This window comes from Megascapheus bottae, unplaced genomic scaffold (genome assembly GCF_031878675.1).
Source record: "Megascapheus bottae isolate mThoBot1 unplaced genomic scaffold, mThoBot2.hap1 HAP1_SCAFFOLD_348, whole genome shotgun sequence".
In the NCBI taxonomy this organism is placed as follows: Eukaryota; Metazoa; Chordata; class Mammalia; order Rodentia; family Geomyidae; genus Megascapheus; species Megascapheus bottae.
In genome coordinates this window covers 19,646-45,634 of record NW_028327798.1, presented here as the reverse complement: position 1 = coordinate 45,634, position 25,989 = coordinate 19,646, and the positions used below count along the sequence as shown (strand labels likewise).

At 41.4% G+C, this 25,989-nt stretch overlaps 1 long non-coding RNA gene across 4 annotated transcripts; it reads left to right on the top strand.

Annotated features, from left to right (window-relative positions):
* The first annotated feature begins 14,643 nt into the window (after positions 1-14,643).
* On the top strand, positions 14,644-25,981 carry LOC150039201 (uncharacterized). 4 transcript variants are annotated; one of them, XR_016534486.1, is made up of 4 exons: positions 14,644-14,681; positions 17,139-17,229; positions 18,416-18,509; positions 25,867-25,981. It is a non-coding gene; the product is annotated as an uncharacterized LOC150039201 (long non-coding RNA). The 4 variants fall into 4 exon arrangements; XR_016534485.1 differs by lacking the exon at positions 25,867-25,981 and adding an exon at positions 19,431-19,607; XR_016534483.1 differs by lacking the exons at positions 18,416-18,509; positions 25,867-25,981 and adding an exon at positions 23,143-23,249.
* The last annotated feature ends 8 nt before the right edge of the window (positions 25,982-25,989 follow it).

Below are 25,989 nucleotides of genomic sequence, written 5' to 3'. Positions count from 1 at the left end.
GCTGTGGCTCAAGTGGTAGAGCTCTAGTCGTGAGAAAGCCCAAGGACAGTGCTCAGGCCCTGAGTTCAAGCCCAGGACTGGGAAAGAAAGAAAGAAAGAAAAAAAGGAAGGAAGGAAGGAAGGAAGGAAGGAAGGAAGGAAGGAAGGAAGGAAGGAAGGAAGAAAGGAAGGAAGGAAGAAAGGAAGGAAGGGGCAAAACTAGGGCCTGACACAATACACACTTGTCACCAAGGGTCAGAAGGGGACATGTTACACGAGCAAGTATGTGCCAAAGAAGCAACACATCGACGGCATGAAGTCCCCATGGAACGTTAGCGGTGACCTCATGTCTGTCTGTCACAGTTACTGGTAAAGGCCACATGCCGATGTTTCAGGCACCAGACAGGGCTGAGGTGAACACATCCCTGTACTTCAGCATCAAACCAGATGGCAGGGAGGCGCTCTAACCTCAACGTCTGGGCAAGGGTGCAACCTGCTCCCCCAGGCCCTTGTGGGACAGCTGTTCCCCAGGGAGTCCAGCCTCCAGTGGCCAATTGATGGAAGTCAAATGAGCAATTCTGACTAAATAAATCAGCTCAGCTTTGTCTCTTAACTTTCTAAAATTTATGTACAAGACCAGCTGGCACCAGTGGCTCATGCCAGTAATTCTAACTACTCAAGAGGCTGAGATACGGAGGGTTGTAGTTCAAAGCCCTGGCAGAAAAATCCACAAGGCCCTATCTCAAAATAACCAGTAACTGGAACTTGAAGAGTGGCGCATGCTGCCGCACCAGTCTGGGCACTGTGTCCAAGACTCTTCTCTTTGATTAACCACCAAAAAGCCAGGACTGGAGCTAAGGCTCAAGTGGTAGAGCACTAGCCTTGAGCACTAGCCCAACGCAGGGACAGTGCCAGGCCCTAGGACCATCGGACCAGCGTGTACGCGCACACACACACACACACCACACTCACTCACTCACACACACACCAGGGCACAGTTAGCAACAGCCTCCTGCAGAAAGGCCAGAACCTCAGCTAGAACCTACCTACCTCTCAGCCAGGAGGGACCACAATAGGTGCTCAGGCTCCAGACTACAGAAAGTAACATCTAACCATCTAGAAACAAAAGCAAAAGTTATACATAGACCCTGAAAGTAACAAACATGTGAAAAGATGAGTACAGTACACTCATTTTATCCTAGTGTGAGATGAGCGTGTAAATACCTAAACTCTGAGTTCAGGGCCTTGCATTTGCCAGTCTCTCTACCACTTGGATCATGTTCTCACGCATGTTCCTCAGGAACTTGGGGTCCTCCCCTTCAGAGATGTGTATCTTTGTGATCTGGGTGTCCTGACGCCATTTCTGTGCCATTTCCTGGACTGTTGTGTGTAGTGTGGTTCTTGGACTTGGCCATGTCTATCTGAACCACAAACCCACCGGAGCTGATGCACCTGGACTCAGGAGGGAAAATTTGTTGTTTAAAATTAAATTTTGTACAAGTTTCTCGTTAGGTGAAAAGACAACAATAGTAATTTATACAGCAGCCCAAAGAACTGAGCTGAGGGACACAAGAATATATCATGATTCCTGGCCGCTGCTCAGTGGGCTCAGCTATGAAGACCACAGTGGATAGCCAGCCCGGAGAGACGACCCTGAGAGCCTGACTGCCAATAAACCATGAAAGGGCGATAGGAAAGCTGTGACTCACGTCGTACAGCACCAGCATTGAGCAAAAACAGCTAAAGGAAAATGCATTCATCCAGTACCAGCACAAACACACACAAAAACTTAAAATATAAAATATACCTAGAACTAAACCAGGGTGGTGGTTAATAGCCTGTGATCTGGAACTAGACTGCCATGTTTGATCTCAGTCTTCCCTGCTGGCCTCTCTCAGTCAAATTCACTGGGCCCCTAATTCTCCTATAAACAGTTGACAGTAGCAGATCCTATTCCATTTGCAAGGCCCTTGAAACTGTTGGCTCAAGCAAGTGCTCGTTATGTTAGCTGCTGTTCCTATTTGCACAGTATACTTAGACACAAGTGAAGCTATTAGATAGCAAGATACTCTAGGTTTATGGCTACTGTCTAGACTGTAGACCAAACCTAAGTTAATTCTGTTGAAAATTGAATTGTTTATTCTGAAGATACGGTCCAGATTTCAGGGTCTCCTCCAAGGAGCTGAATCCAATGTCAGAGCACAAGAGTCCTTATTGCAAGCTCAAGCCTGGATCAAGACCGACACTGACACAGCAGGTCTGAATTGAGAGGCCTGACTTCCTGTTGTACACGGTTTCTATAGGGTTAGCTCACAGGGTTGATGTATTATTAATTGATTGGCTAGTGCTAGGGGATATGTGCCGAGCTGCAGGGCAGCTGAAGGGCAGCTGGCCAGGGTATCTCAATGGTTATTACAGGATGTTTCGATGGTTATTTTATCCTGGGGCCTCAAATCACTGGGAGTAGGCTGTAATTTATTACTTTCTTTGAAACTGCTATCTCTGCTGGTTTAGAGTTAGTTCAGAGTGACCTTCCGGTGGGGCCTGCTAAAAAATACCTTTTTGCTGAAGTTCATACAACTTCAATATTAACTTAGGCTTCCCAGTGGTACACTGACACAGCTTCTGCTTAGCAAGTGCTGGGTCTTAGGTTTGATCCCCAGCACCAGGCACACATACACACACAAATACTTCTTGGAAATGTCCTTTTCAGACAATCTTCCCATAAGTATCACGTTTAGACTCCTACTGGCCTTTGGTAAAGTCATGATTGGCATTTACTAACATCTGACCAAATCTGAGCCCCAGTACCTGACACCTATAATCCTGGCTACTTAGTAGGTGGAGCTGAGAGGATCAAGGTTCAAAGCCAATCAAGGCAGGGAAATCCATCAAACTTTTTCTGCAGTAAACCACATAAAAAAAATCAAAAGTAGACCTGTGCTTAAGTGATAGAGCCGCAGCCTTGCACAAAATAGCTAAGCAACAGCACACAATCCGTGAGTTCAAACCCAGTATCATCACACACACACACACACACACACACACACACACACACACACACACGTACTCTCGCACACAGGCACCACAAACCACCAGTTTATTCACACAATATTGCATAGAATGCATGCAATTGATAGAATAAGATTTGATTCATGTGCTAATTCCAAGAACTAGACATACTTTGATTACTGTGCTGTTAACACAGTTTTCTTATGTTACTTGTCTCCCATGGTCTTGCCTGTCTGGCCAGCTGCAAAGAGCCAAAGTTGGCAGTTGGAATGGGAGCTCCTGTCACATGTATTGGGGTTGGAGAGAGGCCAAAGTCAGAGGAGCTGGATAGCAGGAGGACTAGTGGTAGGCAATTATAGTAGTGAGGAGTGTTGTGCTTTATTTAATTTTTGTTATGTTTTGGGTGTGTGTGTGTGTGTGTGTGTGTGTGTGTGTGTGTGTGTTTGTATTTGCCTGTGAGACTGTCCTGGGACTTGAACTCAGGGCGCGGGCATTAAACTTATACTTTTTTGGTTCAAGTTTTGTTCTTTGTGCCTAGAGCCACAAATCCACTTGTAGATTTTTGGTTGTTTCTTGGAGATAAGAGTCTCACTGACTCAGTACCAGCTTTCAATCACAGTCCTCATATCTCAGCCTCCTGAGTAGCTAGGATTAGTGACAAGAGACACAACGACCTGGCTGTCTGAAGTTTTAACAAGGACTACCTCGTGTAGTTTTCCTCAGAAAGACTACAATGTGGCAACGGGGAAATCCATATTGGACATTTGGAAACTGAGGCTCAGAGGAGGGAAGTTCCAACCCAGGGGGCACTGCCACGTAGGCACTCACAACTTTGCTTCTCTGAAGTCCTGTCTCTGTGGCTTGCTGACCAGGCTCTTGATTGAGCTATGGGTTTCTGTTGCTGCACACCCTCTTGTGGGGTGTCCCCTGAACACTGAGGACACTGGGGTGGGATCATCCTCTGGGATGTTCCTCATGAGCCCCACTGTGTGTGCAACGTCAGCCAAGGCCACCACCTTCTTCATGCCAGAAGTACCTACTCGACGTGCAGTAGCCAAAATGTACTGTCTAGAAGCCCCCTCCTTCTGCAGTCAGGGCAGTCCACTGCCCTGGCATTGGGTGAACACCACACATTAGCCTACCTTCCTGGGGTGGCCACACAACAGCCCATGGGAGAAAGAGGTGCTCTCCCTTCTGCTCATCCATGCTACACTGACAATATTTGCTCTCCCACGTGCCAGGGATCAATAATCCTAACTACACAGGGGGCTGAGATCTGAGGATTGTGGTTGGAAGCTGATTCAGGTAGAACCACCAGTCCACGAGACTTATATGTAATCAACCACAAAAAACCACATGTAGAACTGTGGCAAGTACTAAAGCACACTCCCTTTGAAAGATAAAGCAAAAGAACAATGCCCAAGGCCTGAGTTCAAGCCTCAGTATTAGCAAAATCATAAATAGGGAGAGAGCAAGACAAGTACTATGTGTCTTGCCTATAATCCTAGCTACTTTTGCAACTTAACACCTTTGTATCCCAGCTTTATAAAAGCAATAAAAATTTTTATAAATGCTCTCTAAAAGGATGATGGAGAGGAGGGTAGTGACAGGAGGCAGAGGTCAGCTGTGTGTGGGTCTGCCAGATCCCTGTGCGGTGCTCAGATGCTGTGTTTTCTTTGCCTAAAGTAGAGGGGGACCCCCTTAGCATAGGGCAAAATGCTAGGTATTGAAGGTCTGTCTTTGGAAGATTCTAGAGACACTGCAGGGAGCATGTGTGTGATTCTTGGGACTGGATGTGGTGGCTGCTGTCCCTCTCTGTTCCAGAGCCTGTGGGCCAATAGCTGTCCTAGCCTCCATGTGGTCTCAGTTGTCCCCAGTGCCACTCAGTCAGAAACTCTAAATCCAAGTGAACAGGGAACAGATTTACTAGATCTAAATCAGATCTTGGTATGTAAGATGCAACCTTGTAGATGTTTTTGCCAGGCTTTGTGAATTCACTGAATGGCCTCCTATCTGGATCTGAACTCTTCTGTGCTGCATTCTTTCACAATCACCTTTGGGCACCAGGAGGAAATAAAGACTCCCTAAGAAGCATCCTGTGTGGAAACAACAGCCTTAAGATGCGTCTTAGCAGCTGAAAACCAATGGCCCAAATTTCAGGAGATAATTTGGTCCCTGTTTTGTTCCTGTAATCAAGTGATAACAACTTCTCTGGAATTCTTCTAGGGACAATGTCTGAGCTCACTAGTGGTCAACCAGGCCACCGTGGGATTTGGGACTATTTTTTGTATGCAAGCTCTTCTCACTGCCTTCCCCTAAGCCTCCCTATTTAACCTAAAATCCATATCTGTACCTCTGAAGACAGCTGAAGAAGTAGTGCTATCTTCCTAAGCCTGCTATAAACTAAATATCCTTTACCCACACTTCACCATATCACTTTATTTGGCTTCTCTAGGAGAGTGGCTGGACCTATTGTGCGTAGGGCTCCTTGATTTGATGGCTGGAGTCTAAAGTCCCAGGTTCAGGTACAATAATGGTGCAGACAGTTTCAGACTGGGTTTCTGATTTCAAACCTGGGCCCATATGGTTCTTCCTTTCATTAATCCAGAAGATAACAAGGGGGGGCCGGGAGTTTGGCCTAGTGGTTAAAGTGCTTGCCTTGCATGCATGAAGACCCGGGTTCGATTCTTTGGTACCACATACATTTAAAAAAGCCAGAAATGGTGCTGAGGCTCAAGTGGTAGAGCTCTAGCCTTGAGAAAGGCCAAGGACAGTGCTCAGGCCCTGAGCTCAAGCCCAGGACTGCCAAAAAAAAAAGAAGATAACAAGGACTTTCAATTAGTCCAGCACAAGGTGGCTCACGCCTGTAATTTAGCTACACAGGAAGCTGAGATGTGAGAATCAAGGTCCAGAGCCAGCCTGGGCAATCAAATCCAAGAGAACCTTATCTCCAGTCTTCCAGGAAAAAAGACAGAAGTGGAGCTTTGGCTTATCAGTTTTCTGCTTCAAGTAGAAATAGTTAAGGGAGAGCATAAGACTTTGCTTAAAACCCTAGTACGAACACACACAGTCATGAACATATGCACATATGGAGGCACACACACACACACACACACACACAGACATACACACACACATACCACACACAAAGATTTCATGAAAAATAATAGCAAACTGATCACCAGGAAAAAGAGACAAGAGGCTGTTTTTTTTCCTTTCCTCTTTCTCTCTTTTTTTCTTGTATGTCAGCATGCTTGACCTCAAGGCCTGGGCCCTCTGTCTAAGCTTTTCATTCAAGGCAGGCATCCCACCACTTTGAGTCATAATGCTACTTCCAATTTTCCAGTGTTTAATTGGATGTTAGAAACTGAAAGGCTTTCCAGCTTGAGCAGACTTGGAACTGCAGTCCTCAGTCTCCTGTGCAGCTGAGATAACAGGCGTGAACTACTGGCCTCTCACATTTTTAATTCCCCTTTCTTTTCCTCCGGTGTTCTCATTCTATATCCTTGGAAGAATGGGGGGAGGAATGGTGGGAGAAATGCAGCAGTGGTATTCTCTGGATATTATATTGAAAATAATCTCTAAAACTTGTAGGTGGGAGCTGGGCACCAGTGGTTCTAAACTATAATCCTGGCTTCTCAGGAGGCTGAGATCTGAGGATCAGGATTCAAAGCCATCACTGGCAAGAAAGTCTGTAAACTCTTATCTCCAATAACAACACAGGAAAAGTTGGAAGTGATGCTGTGGCTCAAGTGTAGAATACTAGCCTTGATCACAGAGAGTCTCAGGGACAAAGCTCAGACCCTGACTGGCAAAAACCAAAAACTTGTGGGTGGGGATAGAGGAAAAAACTGGGAGATAGTGAGGAAATGGATGCCAGTGTTTCAACATCAATATACACATGACCTGACTGTTGACATAATCCCTCTGCATATCATCTTTCTATAATCAGTAAGAAAAATGAAAGAAAGTAAATTGAATTTAAAAAATTTATAGCTGTTCAATTGCCTATAACGTGTAGCTTTATGACTTCTCTGCATTCCCTCCCCCATCACCCAGCTTCCTTCAGTAGAAGTGGGTTTTCTTTTCCCTTCCCCCTCCAGAGCTTTAAAATCTGCCAGAATCCTTGGGCCCCATTGTTTCTAGTCCAAGTCTCTGTCTCCTGAGAGTCCTGGGTCTGGCTAGCTCAGAGATACCTGTGCTCACAAATGGCTCTGGGCCAGAGCACCTAGAGTTCCCTGGGCCAACCTATTCTTGTTTATTAACCCAGGGAAGCTGTGTTTAATGTTTGCCGTTATGGTCTTGTGGTCTAGGTCTCTCCTAGGCCCTGGATTGGAGGAGGGCTCTCTGAGCACCAAGCAACAGGGCAAAGTTGGGAGCATCTGAAGCTAAGAAATAATGGGTAAGGTACCATCTTCTCAACACCATACCCTAAAGCTACTACAAGCAAACTGGACTACTAGTGGCTGAGCAGTAAAGGAAGGAACCCAGAGACAACAGTAAGGTAGATATTACAGGCAATTAAAAGGCTGTTTTGTATTCTATTTTATTTTTTGCCCAAGGCCTGGTATTTGAACTCAGGGCCTCATGTTCTCCCTTACCTATTTACACTCAAGGCTGGCACTCTACACCCTGACCCACAGCAATTTCCTGCTTTGTTTCTGGTCAATTAGATATCAGAGTCTCAGAGGCTTTTTTGCTTGGCCTGCCTCAAATTGCAATCCCAGTCTTCAGCCTACTGAGTAGCTACGACTACCGGCACGAGCAACCATCTTCTGATGATTTTCTGTTTTTGTTTCTGTTTTTTTATGGGCCTTTCTCTTGAGAAGGGGACATAATTCAACAACAGTTTATTGATTTAATATAGCTTAGCAGAATTAACCCAGTTCCTGTATTCTAGTCCTAACTTGCCTAATTCTAGCCTGCCTATCCAGTGCACATGCTGGACCCACCACTCTGACATCTCTTAGTTTCTAAGTCAAACAGGGCCTGCCAGTCAGTTGGTAGATGCAGTTCCCAGTCCTGTCATGGTGTGAGCTCTGGAGCCCCAGCAGTCCTCATCAGTCCTCTCGGCTCAAGAGTAGCTCCAGTAGAGCAAAGATCCTCAAATCACAGTCTTGGTTAAGGCCAGAAGAATTGCTGACCCTCATTTTTGGTCTTTTGCTTATATTGAGCATTGGCTATTCCTCTCTGGCCCAAACTCCTTCTTGTTTATTTTGCTTGGTTAGGGCCCAGAAAAGTCTCTTTTCAATTAGTTGTGCCCAGGGGTGTGCTGGGTTCTTACCTTTTCTCCTATGGCAAGGTGTCTGGTTCTTAGCCATTTGCAATTACTCTATCCCATGTGCCTGGATGCTGGCCATATCCATCATTACTGCCACATGCCCTGTTCTAGTGGTTTTATCTCTTATGGCCATATGCCTTTAGATACAAGTTGGTTTAACAATATACTTCTAGAAGTAGTTTAGCTATATTTCATCCCATTGTTTTTCATTCTAATCATATTCATTATATTAGTATTTTCATATCATATTCATCTAGTATTTTCATAATATCTTCATTATTCTAGTATTTTCCCATCCTATTCATTATGTTAGTATTTTCACATTATTACCCCCTGTTCTACCTTCATATCTTTATGGTCAAAACAGCCTTGAACGCAAGGCCTGGACCCTGTTCCTGAGCTTTTTCGAACAAGGCTTGTGCTGTACCACTTTCTGTCACAGCACCACTTACTGTTTTCTGATGGGTAATCGGAGAGATAAGTTTTTATTGTCATAATTGCCAAGACTGACTTGGAATTCTAGTGCTCAGATCTCAGCTTTTCAAGAAGCAAGGATTGCAGGTGCATTTGCTGCCTGTTTATTAATTGTAATCTTCAGACATCCAAGCCTATACATCTGGTATTTTAGCCTTTTTTTAGGGGAAATCTAGGACTCACCTGGGGACATGAGTGAGCACATGGTGATGGCCAAAATCGGGACAGGAGTCCAAGGTGACCAGAGGGGTCCAGCCAGGTTAGGAGTCAGGCACAGACAAATTGGTCCTCTATGCAGAGGAGGTGCCATGCTTCCTGGGCCACATGTTCTGGACATCTGAGACATCACAGGAATCCAGCACACTCCTGGCCACTGTGTGTGTGTGTGTGTGTGTGTGTGTGTGTGTGTGTGTGTGTGTGTGTGTGATTATTGGTCCTTAAACTCAGGGCCTGTGACCTAGTCTTTGGAGAAAAATTAAGAAAGATGAGGAAGGAAAGCAGGCAAGCCGGAGCTCAGGTGGTAGAGCAGTACCCTGGCTACCACCACCACCACTCCGGGGCCAGGGCCAGGGGGACCCATGTGGGGTCTGTGGCTCACATAGGACAAGGAAGGTCATAGGCCTGAGGGGCCCTGAGGAACTGAACTTTGCCTGGTCCTACCTTGTGTAGAAGGGAGCAGCGTGACAGGGAAGACAGGGCATCCTCCCAAAGCTCCCAAGCGCATCCACTACCCAGAGAGCAGAGCAAGGAGGTTTCCAGTCAAGGAACCCAAGGCCTCATCTCCCACCCTGCTCTGTGCTGAGTGGGTGTGCCCCAGAGCGTAGAATCAGTAAGGCCCAACATGTAGTTTGGAATGAACAGATAGGTCTTTCCCAATGCAGAGTAAGTTCTGTTGTTCGGCACCCCAAATCACCATACGGCAGGAATTCCCAAATTGTTCAATTGCAATGAGATATTGTGCATGGATATATGATGGTAAGAAGCAGTGCTATGGGCTGAGGCAGAGATTTGTGGTAAAGACCACCCAGCATACACAGGCCCTGGTATGTCCTCAGCACTGCCAAAAATGGAACTATGTAACCCCTCTATACATTACCCGACAATAAGAATGAAAATAAAAATGGAACTAAAAAACCAAAGGCAAACTGTATGTTAATTTCGGCACTTACTATTTTGTTAAGTATATTTGAAGTTACTGAACATGTTCATTCATGTGTTCTTCCATCCATCCATCCCACATAACCATTCCTCCACCTATCCTTCCATGCCACTCAACCATTCATCCATCTCTCCAACATCCATCTTTCTACACATTCGTTTGTCAAAGACATGTCACAAATACATAAGAGATAATAAGAGCTACCCAGGTAGATGCAGAAAAGGGAACAATCTGTGTTATTTAACATGATAGCCACCAGACACAGATATCTGTGTCATAGTACATTTCAATTGCTTCAGATGCGATCAAATGAAAAGTTACCAGTAGCCACATTCCTAAAACCCAAAGTCACATGAGACTTCTAGGGTGTACAGTACAGAACATTTCTGCTATCACAGAAGGTCACCTAAAAACTGGACAAAATACGAACTTATTCAATTTAGACTACTGGAAATAATCTCAAAAATTATCTAATAGTTACATTACTATCGCCAGTAACCCTTCTATTAATTACAATAAAAAATAACTGTCACTAAGTCCCAAATGATGTTCTAAAGAACCATTAGTAAAATTGTATTATTACGTGATGTTTAAGGTAGTTTCCTCTAAATATCAGATTGTCATATTACAGACTCATTCAGACTGTTGAAAATCAAATGAATATTATACTTGTATGCATTTTTCAAAATGGAAATTCTCCACTTGTTCCAATCAGTTGAATTTACTGAGCTAGGGAATAGTGGGAACATGAGTGGAAATGGTGGTTGTCTTGATAATTGCATTGCTAAAATAGTAGACCTGAGTGAGAAAACTGTATTTGAAAAGTAAAAGTCTGTCATATGGTTCTGGAGGCTGCAGGGTCACAGCCCAAGACTGTGTATCCAATGAGGACAGATGCATATCCCACGTGGGTAGTGGATAGAGAGGCAGTGAGGAAGGGAAGGAACCCAACTTATATTTTTAGGAGGAACTCATTCTTAAGGTCCTTCAGCTATAGCACTGGCATTTGCTCATTCTTTAAAGGACCAGCTGCCTAGGGTAGTTTAGCAATTTATGCCTAGCATATGTGGACTCAAATGTGTTCAGAAAAGGGCTTGGCATTGAGGTAGAAATACACGAAGACACGACAGGAAACTACCTGTTATTCACACATACTGCAGGCGAGTGATAACCTTACAAAACAGAGGACATCAGAAAGGTTTTCTGTAAGCAGGGGAGAATTAATGCTCAATAAACCCTGTCCTGAAATAGCTAATAATTTATAAAACCAAGAGAAAGAGATCCGGAAGTTTGGCCTAGTGGTAGAGTGCTTGCCCGCCACGCACAAAGACCTGGGTTTGATTCATAGGTACCACATACATAGTAAAAGCCAGAAGTGGTATTGTGGCTTAAGTGGTGGAGAGACGGCCTTGAGAAAGCCATCATGTTCAAGCCCCATGACTGCCAAACCCAAAAACAAAAACAAAAAACAAAACAGCAAAGCCAAACAAAATAAACAAACACAAATCCTAAGAGTAGGAATCAATTTGTTTATAAGTGACTAAAATGTTTCAAAAATTAGAGCTAAAAGGAGCAAATTATGTAGTACTCATATAAATGATATAAATCATAGAGAAGGTTGATAAGAATTACTAATGTTACCCATGTGTTAACCTCCTGTGTCTTATCTGAGTAGTCCTAACTGTAAGTGATACATTTTCCTTTGACATTGGGGTGAACTTAATAAAAGAAAGAAATCACATGCTGATAGACCTGGATGCCAGTAGCTCATAGGTATAATCCTAGATACACAGGAGACTCAGAGGTTTAGGGTTCATAGCTACCCGAGACAGGTAAATACTTAACCAGTAAAAAGCAAGAAAGTGGAGGCTAAAGTGTAGTGATACAAAACCAGTCCTAATCAAATGCCAAGCATTTGAGCGTCAGATTCTAGCCTTACTATACACAGACACACACATACAGACGTTACCAGATTCCCCACACTACTAAGCCTAATTAGCTTTATATCATATTCATACTGTATATGCTATATGTACTGGGCTTCATTGGATTGCCTCCATTTTGATGAAGCTCAGTATTAAGTGTAAAATAAATGTATGCCATCATCAATTAAAATGAGATACCCAAATCACTACACTTCTAGTAGGAGAGATAAAATTTAAAAAGCCAAAACCACATGGGATCATCAAGGAATAGAGCAATTGGAACATCATACATCACTTTGGATGTAATGTTGGGAAAATCTGACATTTTCATAAAATTAGCATTTATGTGTTATGAGCTAGTAATGATTTTCCAGAATATTTCCCTGAGAAAATGCAAGTATTATTCTAAACCAAGACTTCTATGGAATGTGTAGCCCAGGCTCAGTGGCTCACACCTCTAATTCTAGCTACTCAGGAGGCTGGAATTGAGAGTATCTCTGTCCAGGGCCAGACCAAGCCAAGTGCTTGCAAGCCCTCATCTCAACAATAAATAGCTGGGCATGGTGACTCATGCCTGTCATCCCAGTTCTGGAAGAAGCCAAAGTAGGGGGCTAGAGGTCCAGGATGGCCTGGTATAAAGGAAGGACCTATCTGAAAAATAACCAAAGCTAGTCAGAGGTATGTTTCAACTGGTTAAAAATTAATCAACCCTAAACCCTCCCTGGCAAGCACAAGCCTCTGAGTTCACTCACTCTAAGCATACCAAAACGAAGACACAACCGTAAACAGGAAAAAGAGAGAATATCTGTAACAGTTGTAAGTTTCACAGCCCAAAAGTACAAACACACCTGATGTCAATGAATAGAATGAATGAATAAAATGTAATGAGGTACTATTCCAAAAGACAAAAACAATACAAAGGGTTCATGTAATAGTTTAAATGTATTTTTTTCAGAATGAAAGAAGTTTCATATGGAACAGTGCTTTGTGCATTGTTACATTTATATGAAGTTCTAGAAAAAGGAATAAAACTAAACTATGGTAGGAAAGAGTAAGTATAGCTCAGTTATGGTGAAGCTTATCTGTCAGCAGCTCCTAGGAGGATGAGACAGAAGGATCTGGAATTCAAGGCCAACTAGGCTATCCCTCAGACCTGGTCTCAAAAGAAAAAAGATGAAACAGAGAGTAGGGGAGGGGAAGAGGAAGGAAGGTGAACAGGAGGGAAAGAAAGAAGAAAGAGAGGTAGTGAGAGATGGAGGAAGGAAGGAAGGAAGGAAGCAAGTTAGTTGGGTATGTTGGCACATTCTTTTAATCTCAGCCCCTTTTGAGGTAGATGGATTGTGAAGAAAATGCTAATATTTACCTCATTGAGGAATTAAAAAACAAAAGTACAGAAAAAGTATTCAATCTACATGAATGAAAATAATGATACTTTCAAAACTGAATATAATTCAAAGAATGGAGAGTTGGAATGAGAGCAGAAATGGAATTAAAGTGTGCATGTCTGATGCTCAATTTATGTCTATTTTATTTTCTTTGAACAGTAGGTAGACAAATGAAATTGGGAAGAGCATTCCCAAAAGATCATCCTGAACTTCAGAAAAGTTTTCTAAGCCAGGCAGAGTGGCTCATGGCTGGAATACTAGCTAGTCAGGAGGCTGAGATCTGAGGATCTGGTTCAAAGCCAGCCTGGGCACAAAAGGACCTAAGACTCTATCTCAAATTACCTTCAAGATAAGGGGAAGTGAGGCTTGGCCCAAGGGTAGGGCAGTAGCCTTGAGCTGAAGAGCTCAGGGGCAGTGCCCAAGCCAAATTCAAGCCCCATGACCCACAATGAAAAACAAAAAGAAGAAAATAAATTTTTCTAATGAGGAAATGTTAGAATTTCTAAATTTTTGCAGAAAGCATGTATTTTAAAATCTAATATATATATATATATTGTTCTATCGTTCACTGAAACTTCAGTTGTATTTTGTACTTTATTTTGTACTGCTACATGTATTTAATTGCACCAGTTATTTTAAGACAGGGTTTTGGTTTTTGCCCAAGGTGTATGTGGACAATGACTCTCCTATTTCATACTCTGCCACAGATGATAGGAGCATGGCGCCACGGCTGGATTTCTCATGGACAATGCCCAGAGCCTGAGTTCAAGTCTCAGCACTGGCACACATGCACAAGTATGAGGACAATATAAATATGTGATAGGCAGTCAGTAGTGTATTGGAATTGGCTAGGTAAATCTGTGAAAGCTTTTTAGTGCTTGATAAATGTCTTACTAGGTCAACACATGGTGTTCCAATGCTAGATGTTTTGAGTCCATTTTCCACTCATGAAACAAAAACCTGAGAATGAACGTCTAAATCAAGAGAGCTTTAAGCAGGGCATTATTGGCTCTGACTTGTAATTCTAGCTGCCCAGAAGGCTGAAATCTGAGGATTGCAGTGCAAATTGAACTTGGTTTGCAAAGGGTATGAAGCTCTTATCTTCAGTTAACAAGAAGATGGAAAGAACCAAAAAGAACAGAAATCCTGGCCAAGTTTGAGAGATCAGTGCTGCAGCTTCAAGAGCTATTTCCTGGCAACCAGCTGGTTTTCACCCATCTTCTTCCAGATGGTTTACCAGAGTTCGGCTGGCTCTTGCTCCACTGACCTTCCCTCAGAGCTCAGTGAGGATGCCCCTACCAGCTGGGCTGGCAGCCTGCAGGTGGACTGCAGTCCATGCAAGCCCCGCCCCGCGGCCCCACCCACCCGCGCTTAGACACGCCCCTCCTGCCCAGAGGACCATGGGAGCTGCTTGCCTAGAGTCCCTGTGGAAAGCACAGTTGGAGGCCAACGGACAGGGGCTCTTGGTAGACCTACTAAAGGAGCATCTGGAGTTTGTCGTACATTGACTTTACCTTAAAATAGTACTGCAGTTATAATTTAGATGTTTATTTGTGTATAGTTTACTTATCATTAAGAAGTTGTTCGTTTATTTCGTGGGGAGTGGGTCCTGAACTGGAGTGGGGAAAGGTCTGGGTTTCTTGCTCACGGTTAGTGCTATACCATTTGAGCCACACTACTTAGGGCTTTCTGGTGGTAAATTGGAGATAAGAGTCTCCTGGACTTCCCTGTCTAGGTTGGCTCCAAACGGTCATCCTGAGATCTCAGCCTGCTGAGTAGCTACGGTGAAAGATGTTTGACACTAATAACCAACTAAAAGTTTTCTTAATAATGGTATTGTCATTTTCTATATATTCCAGTTTCATTCAAATAATAACTTACAAAAATTTGTTAGGACTTACAGAGAATATTGATTTGGCAATTATAAGTTAACTTGATGAAGAGGTCACCACTGAAATTTATATATCACCTTTTTCTCTCATAAAAGTTTAAAATTTCTGGATAAGATGAAAATTTAGGGCTGGGAGTTTGGCCTAGTGGTAGAGTGCTTGCCTAGCATGCACGAAGACCGGGTTCAATTCCACGGTACCACATACATAGAAAAAACCCGGAAGTGGTACTCAGGCTCAAGTGGTAGAGCTTTAGCCTTGAGAAAGTCCAAGGACAGTGCTCAGACCCTCAGCTCAAGCCCAGGAATGGCAAAAAAAAATTAAGAAAAGATGAAAATTTATCCAAGTTTTCAAGATAGTCAAGTCTTGTTTGTTACACTTTTAGGTACAGAATATTAGCATTTGCAACTAAGCTGTGTCCTTGGGCACCTCATTCTTGTAATTCTAGCTAGTCAGTAGACTAAGAGCTGAGGATGTTGGTTTGAAGCCAGGCCACGCAGGAACGTCCATAGTTAATCAGTAAAAAGTGAAAAGTGGAGGAGAGTGGCTCAAATGGTAGAGCACAACCTTTAAGTTAAAAGCTACAAGGCAGCACTTAGAGACTAAGGTTGTGTCTGTGCCAGTACATTCCCCAAAAAGGCCACCATAAAATACAAATTGTATGGCATCTGCTTATTATAGGAATGTCATACTCATGATCCTTCTGCCTCCAGAGTAGCTGAGATTAAAAGCATGTACCATCATACTCCGTATCTCCTTCTTGTTGTTCCTTCCTTCCATTTACTGTGCTTCTTCTTTTAGGACAAGGTCTGAGACAAGGAGAGCCTAGTTGGCCTTGAATTCCAGATCTTTCTGTCTCAGCCCTCTGGGAGCTGTTATTACACATAAGCTTCACCATAGCTGACATATTATTGTTTCCTACCATAGTATAGTTTTTCTAATTTTTTAGATACACTGCAAAAACGTAACATTTCATGTAAAATTTGTTTCGTTCTGAGATACTTACATTTATTACATAAGCACTCTGCATTATTTTCTTGGTTTTTATTTTTTTCCTTGTTACACTTAGTGAAGTTTGAACTCAGAGGCTTGTGCTTGCCAGGTAGTTTGGGGTTGATTTTATTTTAACCATTGAGCCATACCCCTTGTCAGCTTTGTGCTTGTGATTGTCTGAATAGGGCCTTCCTTTATCCCAGGCCATTCTGGACCTCTATCCCCCTATGTAAACTTCTCACAGAACTGGGATGACAGCATGAATCACCACGTCCAGCTTTTTATTGTTGAGATGAGGGATTGTGAGTACTTGGCTTAGTCTGGTCCTGGAAAATGATATTAATTCCAGTCTCCTGAGTCGCTAGAATTAGAGGTGTGAGACAATGTGCCTGGGCTACACCTTCTATGGACGTCTTTATTCAGATGCATTTATTTTTCTCAGGGAGATAGCTGGGATATAAGTGCTATCTCATAAAACATAAATATAAATTTTATGAAAATGTCAGATTTTTTCCCCAACATTGTATCCAAAATAATGTAGAAGTGTTAAAATTGCTCTGTATCCTTGATGATCCCATGTGTTTTGGGCTTCTTAAATTTAATTTCTCAGGCTAAAAGTGTAGTGGTTTTGGCCTTTCATTTTAATTGTTGATGATGTACATTTATTCTACACTTCCTCCGGGGCTTCATCAAAATTCAAGTCATATGAAGCCCTGTATATATAGTAATTATGAATATTACATGGAACTATTGGGTTAGTAGTTTGGTCATAAAATCTGAAACCAAAAAGTATGAAATAGTCACAACTGGTCAATCCAGAGAACAGAATGCTTTCCTAGGTAGGAGCAGGGAATTAGTCTGTCCAAAAGATTGTAAATGATATAGTATTTGAATTAAGGATTACTCCTGGACTAAAGAATGTAGTTTCATCATGTACATAGTGTGTATGAAGCCTTTGCCTTCAGGTCTCAGCGTCAGAGCCAAAAAGAAAAATAGCATTTTTATTCCAATAATACGTTTACATTGCCATTTTTTCCACAGGTGCAGATGGTGCACAACATGCCCTTGGCACCAGAGATGTAATCACACCATCTAATATATTTATGAACATTACTGGAACTATGATACTGAGGTAAAAAGCTCAGTCTAGTTGTTTTTTTTTTCTGTGTTGATCTTTTGCTCAATGGCAAGACATATGTATAAAGATTTTCTTTGAGCTAGGCACCAGGGACTCATGCCTGAAATCCTAGCTACTCAGGAAACTGAGATCTGAGGACCAGATTGAAGCCAGTAGTAGCAGCAAAGAATCAGAAGTGGAGCTATGACTCAAGTGGTAGAACATTAGCCTTGAATGAAAAACGGGAAAGGATAACATTTAGACCCTATTTTTAAGCACTAGTACTGTGTTAGAAAACAAAAGCAGGCAAGTTTGCATTTCAATGTAATCTGCTTTTTCGCCTTTCTTAAGTAAGCAGATTTAAAAACATAGAAAAGTGTTATTATTGAAGAGACTAATTCTCAGCAGTGCTATTAATTGAAACAAAAGGAAAGATCATGAGAAAGAACATGTATAGGAATGTAGGGTTCTGTACTTTCTTCAGCAATAGATATTTGAATACCCTAAGTAAAAAGACTGTGATTAACTCAAGATACTTGAGACTAGTTTTAAAGACTCTGGGTTAGAAATATCAAGTATTTATTTTTTCTTTTAATTGTTACACAGCATTTCACAGAAAAATTCTGAAGCAATGAATAGTGATGAATATAAAGATAAAAACTAGTCATAGAAACTGTCACCATACAAAAAGTTTCAAAATTATCTCCTAGACTTCCATAACCGGTTACATTGCTGATGTCTTTGAATATTAATATGTTCAGATAATTCCCCCTTGAATACAAGTACCTATGTGTAGATATGATTATACAATCTATCATCTGTAAGTCTGTCTTTTCTATCTGTCATTTATGTACTTCCTGGTATTAGCATTGGGGCTTGAACTCAGGACTTGTCCTCCTGTTTTGCTTTTATTCCCAATAAATTCCTGGTTGAACTATGCACCCTAGCTATCACTCTGTGTGTCAGGAAGTTGTGACTGGACATAGGTGTTTGGATTCCTGGTCAATGGCTCTACATCTTAAAAAGACATACTGGCCATACAAGTCGTGTATCAGCCCCTGTATTCATGATCTTTCATGTCATATACATATTTCTCACATTTTCCTGTCCCATTCCTGCTAAGAGAGGAAGTTCTAGCATCTTGTCAGAATGTGATCCCCACATCTCCTACTGGCTCATTGTTCATCCCATTATTCTGCAGACTCCTTGCTTAGTTCTTTTGAAGAAGTGTGCTGCTCAGTCCTTCGAGGCTGAAGAGCTAAGGATACAAACTCCAGTGAAGGCACGAGGGCAAGGTAAGTAGTCCAATTTACTTCTAAAAAGTCATTTAATGGAAATTTTTCAACAGATTTACTGTTATGTTAACTGGTCAATCAAAATGATAGCTAATAAAAGAAAGCTTAGAAGTAGATCCACAGAATAATTAAAGTAATACCCTGCATTTGCCTTTATCATTACAGGTCAAAAGTGACCTTGTGAATTGATCATTTTTTAAGTCATCAAGCTCTCTGAATAGGATCCACTCCTGCCCCTGGCCCTACTGTTTACTTTTTTTTTGCCAGTGCTGGGCTTGAGCTCATGGCCTAAACACCGTCCTTGGATTTTCTCAAGGCTAGAACTGTACCACTTGAGTCTCAGCACCATTTCTGGCTTTGATCTATGTATGTGTTACTGAGGAATCGAACCAGCTAGGCAAGGTAGGCAAGCACTCTACCACTATGCCAAACTCCTCGACCCCTACTGTTTCTTTTTATCCTGTTGCTTCAATTGCATCCAATAAATTAGCCACCAAAATGGTTCCATGCACTTATCTTGGGTAAGCTTCTGTATATATTCAAGTGATGAAAATCTTGGTCACTGAAGTAATTCCTGCTAGGCCCGGTAGCATGGCCTAGTGGTAGCCTTGTTGCCTCACTTGCATGATATCTTGGGTTCGATTCCTCAGGACCCCATGCACAAAAAAGGCTGGAAGTACTGCTGTGGCTCAAGTGGTATTGTTCTAGCCTTGAGAAAGCCAATGGTCAGAGTTCAGGCCCGGAATTCAAGTCCCAGGACTGGCAAAAAAAAAAAAAAAGAATTTAGCTCTTGGTTACTTTGAGTACTTGAGGATTTGCACTTTTGCTTCTTTAAGGATCAAATTTTCTTTCGCTCTGAATACCATGATTTATCTGATTTTAGTAGGTGAGACTGATAAAAGATAATGGTTTTCTCGGCAGGACATGACTCAGTCTAATGCAGCAGAAGGGCAAGACATGTGTGAGAGAACATAACCTTTTGTGTGTTCATTATTTACATTGTATCTTCTCCTATAAGGGGTCTTTGTATTTTCAATAATACAGCCAAAGGAATTTATCTCGCAGGTTACTCTAAACAATCAGTGGGACAAAGCATTAAGTGCTCTATAATTCATTTCATAAGTATGAATATTGGGACACTCCTTAGAAATGTCAATATCTTATATTCAATATGATACTTAGAGTTATACTCTAAATGGATGATTATGATTTATGCTTCTGATAATAAATATGCCTCATGTAGCTGGGCACGGTGTCTCATGCCTATAATCCTACCTAGTCAGGAGGCTGAGATCTAAGGATCAAGGTTCAAAGCCAGCCCTGGCCCTAATGTCCATAAGACACTTATCTCCGATTAACCACCAGACAACTGGAAGTGGTGTTGTGGTTCAAGGGGTAGGGCAGTAGCCTTGAGCTGAGGAGCTCAAGGAAACACCCAGGCCCAAAATTCAGGTCCTATAACCAACAAAAATAAAAAAATAAATAAATATGGCTCATGTGATAAAAGTTTAAATCCCAATCGAAGACTAAGCATTCTGAATTATGAATCCTATTTTGTTACTAACTCTTAGCTTCTTTTTGAAGAGAGAGAATTCTCAGAGGCTTCAAATTCATAATTTCATATTAAAATCATTAGTGCCAAAGATTTGGGCAGAAATATATCGTGTGCTGTGCTGTGAACTTCAGTATGTGGATTGAGCGAGTGAAGAATCTGACATAATCTAACTAGTTGTGTCTGAGAGGTGTTTGAGAAGGTGTTTAATATCATAAAAAAACAGAATATTTCATTTTAATGAATTGGATCAGAAAATAAAATCAAATGTTTATTGGCTAATTTAAATATAGCTCAGCATAGATTCACATCGGATACACAAATAAAAGAACCAATATGCACGATAACCAAATGGAAGAAAGCCAGGAACCCATATATACAATAGGAACTTAGAATCATGGCTTCATGCCATGTTAAAATTGTGTTATATATTCAAAACTGAATCAGTTTCCCTTTCTGAATATTAACCTATGGAGACACCATCGGTGAACAAACTATGCATGTTTGCATTGTATTGACATGGTGGACAAGGTATCTGTCAGCAAAGAATTTTAGCTCTAGCACCCCTTCCAATGAAGATGTTGAGAAAGATTTAAATTTCCTTTGTTCCTGAGATGGAAGCCAGAAGGAGGAAAAGTCCCTATTCAGACAACGGATTTCCTAATGAGACCTTGATCCTCCATGGAAAGAAAGCTGAGAGACAAGTGAATCTCTAGGAGGATCATCGTCCATGGAGATGAGCAGAGCATGCCTAGGTTCATCATTTTACCCTGACAGTCAGGGGTTGAGCAGTTGTCAGCTAAAAAGATACCCATTATCCTGGTGTTTACGTTGTAATCAATTGGAAAGAAATTTTGCCAGAAGCCCAAGACTCATTTTTCACAATTAAGAAATAACTGTTCTTATGCCAGACTCAAAGGAACATAGGCTCAATGGTTTTCCTCATTTGTCATTATCAGCAGAAACCTTGGGCTCCCCTAGCAGAGATTTACAACAGAACAAACCGAGATCCATAAGGCCATATAGTATGATACTAAATGAAAGGACCTCCTGGATATAGAAACAAAAGCCATATAATGAGTGATTGATGTCCTTAACGTGCTATGTTATCTCTCATCTCTTTTGCTGTTCCAGGCTTATCTCATAGTGTTACAGTTTTTCACCTTGTTGTCTGATATATTGTACATATGCTTATTTGGTCATTTGAAATAGAGTAGGGAAGGGGGAAAACAAGATGAGGGGCGGGGTGGGGGGGGAGGGAAATGGGAACCAAGACATGAGAAAGGGTATCAATGTTTGTGAAGTAATGCACCTTCTATCTGGTGAATATAATGTAACATTTCTAATAATTACAATAAAAATATATGGAAAAAAAGAAATAGCTCTTCTTACCAGATACTTCTCCTTTAGATAATCAAGAACCTGGGATTTGGTAGGTCCATGTTCAAAGCCAACCCATCACGAAAGTCTGGGAGACTCCCTGTTCACAATAAGTAGCATTAAAGGAGGCAGGCAGTGTGCCTTATGAGATGAGGTCGAAGCCAGACATGGTGTAAAAAGTTGAGCAAGACTTAAGAGAAGCCCTGAGTTTAAAAGTTGACATGGTCAGAATCTGAAATCGAGAGAGAGAAAGAGAGAGAGAGAGAGAGAGAGAGAGAGAGAGAGAGAGAGAGAGAGAGAGAGAGAGAGAGAGAGACAGCGAGCACACAAGCAGCAAGTAATTGTCCTTTTAATTTCTTTAAGCTTATTATACCTTTTTTCTTCCTAAGGGAAAGTTTACATTGTGGTAAAACTTTCAGTATTCAAAATTAACACACTGACTAAAATTCCATTGAGTTTTCTTGTCAGTGAAAGCTTTTTCTTAATGCATAGATCAATATGCTCTTGTGTCCTTGTGCATCTAGGAAAATACGATTTCTTTTTCTATTGCTGTTGATCCTAGGCCTTTAATTGAGGGCCTGGGCACTGAGATGTTTTTCTTTTTTTTCTTCTTTCTTTTTTTCTGTGCCAGTTCCAAGGCTTGTACTCATACCTGGGGCCCCGAACTCAGGCCCCAGGACTAGCAAAAAACAAAAAAAGCAAGAAAGAAAGAGGCATTGTTCTTGCGTTTTCACAGGCTAGTTCTCTACCACTTAAGGCACAGCACCACTTTCAGCTTTTTCTATGTATGTGAAACCTAGGAATTGAACCCAGGGTTTTGTGCATGCTGGGCAAACACTCTACCACTAGGCCATGCTTCCGGCCCACTGAGGTGTTTTTGCTCTTGGTTACCACTCACCCATTTGAGCCACAGCTCCACTACTGAATATTTGAAGGTTTATTAGAGATGAGACTGTTAGACTTTGATTCCTAAGCAGATTTCAAATATGGATTCTGAGATCTCAGCGTCCTGAGAAATTAAGATTACACATGCGGGCCAGTAGAGCCGAGCTGACCATTACAATTTTTTTACTTAATTCAGTATTACGATCTTTCTTATGATACAAATATCATCTTTTGATACATAAGCAAATTCTCTCCTGGAAAGTGTTTCTGTATTCTATTACTATCCTAGTGAAAATATTAGTACTTTAAAAAATATGTATTTGATACCCCATCCTCCAAAGCTTATGGGATATGCAAGGTTGCTTTCTGTGTTATTGAGTTAATTGCTTGCTGAAATATTCTCACCAGCCATACTTCTGTATATCTGTAAGGTTTTTCTATAGTCACATCCTTGAATGACATGAAAAATGACCTGACAACAACCATGGCCGCAACAACAGTGCCTTCACACGAAAATCACAAGAAAAGAGCTCAGTGATAAAGACACTGAAAACAACAAAGTTAATTTTTTATGAATTCAAACATTTTTACTTAATTAATTTTGAATACTAATTAAAGAATAGCCATGAATTATAGCTGAAATAGGATCTTTACATCTTTATCTTATGCATTTGCTTTTTAATTTTTCCTTTAAGAAGAAGAAAGAACTCCAGGTCTGGTAATGAATAATTATCTCATTTGTATATTTGATGTATGGGATTGAATGTATTTTCTGAAATACATATACATTTTCAAATACTGTTATTTAAGTTATAGATCACACACCAAATAAATGGAGCAGATGATTCTAATGTCTTCTCTCAGTTGTCTGAATTGGTCTCAGAAGAGTCTGCCTTGCCTCATTATGAGCATTTCACCATGTAAAATACCACTGAATACCTCTAAGGTTTTTTGTCTTCCCCCAGTCCTAGGGCTTGAACTGAGACTCAAGCTGTGTCCCTGAGCCTCCTTTGCTCAAAGATAGGGATCTACCCCTTGAGGCACAGCCCATAGCTGTCTTTCTCTGAGTATTTTACAGGAGATGAGAGTCTTATGGACTTTCCTGCAGCAGCACCCTTGTCCTCTGTGCTCTCCAATTCTCACTGAGGGTCATACTGCTTCCACCTACAATACTGCAAGAACCATAGGTGCCTTTCACATTCACGACAACTCCAGAGACCATGGTCAGTTTTGTAAATGCTAATCCCATATTTAGTTCACACCAGGTCTTTTCAAGCAATGGTTCTCATGGCCACAATGTTATAGCTCTCACTTCTCTAGATTTCTCATATATCTTCTCATATCCTCAAAGGGGGATTCTTGTAGCAGAGCTTTCAGTATTCTCAAGGTTTTTTAGGTGTTACTGATGCATGATGAATGGCATAAAATTTACAATTTAGTGCTTTCACCTATGTATTCTGTGTATGTTGAATCATGGCTGATAAAGGAGTGAACACACATCAGTCACAAAAGTCTCTTCCTGCTCATTTATGTGGCTTTCTTGTGAACTTTCCAAAAGCCAGGCATGGTAACCCATATTTGTAATCTCAGTGTCTGTGGCTAAATCCAGATTTGAAGTTCCAGACCAGCTGGGACTACATAGTGGGAACCAGTGTCAAAAATTAGCAGGCATGGGCAGGAGTGGAAGAAAGGAAAGATACAAGGAAGGGAAGTTCCAAAAGCTTTGTAACTTCTCATTGCCTTTAGCCATTAATTGAAGCTTCCTTTCTGTTTTCACAAGCACACTGTAGTGTAGGATTTGTTGTGAGTTTTAGCATTCTAGTTTGTCCATACCTTGAATGCACATTGGTGTCCTTTTACTATATCACTGAAGACTGCTGATGTTTGCTGTCCTGGAAGGGGTGATTTGTGATTGTGTATATTCTTTGGAGATCTGCCTTTCCATACTTTGCATCTACAAGAGTTCAGATTACCATAAGTCTAATAACTTTCTTTTTGGAGTGGATACTTTCTGGCATTAATATGATCAGTGTGTGTGTGTGTGTGTGTGTGTGTGTGTGTGTGTGTGTGTGTGTGTGTGTATAGATGTGTGTAGTAAGGCTTGAAATCCAATACACAAATCTTGCTTGTTTTTTACTTATGGCTGGCTCTGTTCCACTTGAACCTCCACTTTCTGGGTTTTGGATGGCCCATTGAAGATAAAGGTCTCCTATATTTACCTGCCTGTGGTAGCTATGAACCAACATCCTCTGAGCCTCCTGAGTAAACAGGATTATAAGAGATCAACTACTGACATCCATATCTATTGGCATGTGACTTTGATCTTTATTCACTTATAAGAAATGTCAGAGGAAATCAAATGACTTATCATTAGGATTACTCTGAGAAAACACTGATGTTTAACACATGGGTTAACATTCGCTATGCTCATCAACCTCCTGTATGACTTCAATCTTTTATATCTGTAATGTGCAATTAGATTTCTTGAGCCCTGTTTTTGGCAATAATTAGGTCACTTACAAAAAAGTTGGTTCTTCCTCTCTTGGTTTTATTAATTGTAGGATATTTCAGGACAGGATTTGTTGAGGGTTAATTTTGCCCTGCTGAAGCAAGGCATTTCTGATGTCCTCTGTTCTGTAAAGACATCACTTCCAGGCAGTGTGTGAACAATAGGTAGTTTCCTGTCATCTCTTCATGTGTTTTATTCCTCAATGTCAGGCCCCTTTCTGAACACACGTGATCCACTGCTCTGTCACATATGCAAGGGGGTCCTGTGTAGCTCTCCTGGATTCCCCTCATACCTCTCTGTACTCTCCAGTGTGCTGTCATGTGACAGTCAAGCTCCTAGCTTCCTTCAGCCTGTTTTCCTCACCATTGCATCTTGGGAACTTGGAGTATGCACCACCTAGCTTTCTTCTTTTTGTGCCTTGGTCTCTACCCTCTCACAGAAGGCCCTAGGCACTGGGAACATTTTCTTTACTGTCTCTCAAGGACACCAGTCTTTAATAGTTTAGCAGTGCATTCACTGACTTCATTCTCTCAAATATGTTGTCTTCAAAGTGCTTTAGTGTGGTTTGCTTGAATCTTTTTGGATTGGCTTCATACAGAAACAAAGCTCAGTTCAGCTTACTGCACCTTAGGTAGAAACAGACTGCCATGAAGCATCAGTAAATATTGTAGATTGATTGGATAAATATCAGCTCACAGTCTCTCCTCCTGTTTCCTTTTTTAGGAAAGCTAGTTTCTTCTGGAAATTACTTCTGTGCTTAGTGAAGGTCAATTCCTAGTGCAAGGAGAAAATGCATCTTATTCCAACATTTAGTAAAATGACAGTGATCATTTTACTGCCTTTCCACTGCCCTAGGCTCTAAGCTAACCTAGAACAGGGATGTAACTCATTTACCTGCAAAGCTTCATGCAGTGGTTTCATGGGATAGAGTCTCTTTATGCACTTGGACAGAGAGTGAATGAGAAAATGTGGATACATGTGTTCCTTTATGGTTAAAAATCTGAGATAGCTTTTTTCCTGTTTTATTTCAGGTTGTCTGTTTCACCCAGAATGCACTTCATTCATGTAATGATTTTCACAATTTTAAAAAAAGACAGTGTAAAATACATATGAGAATATGTTTGGAAAATATGTTGAGATGCGGATAAAAAGCA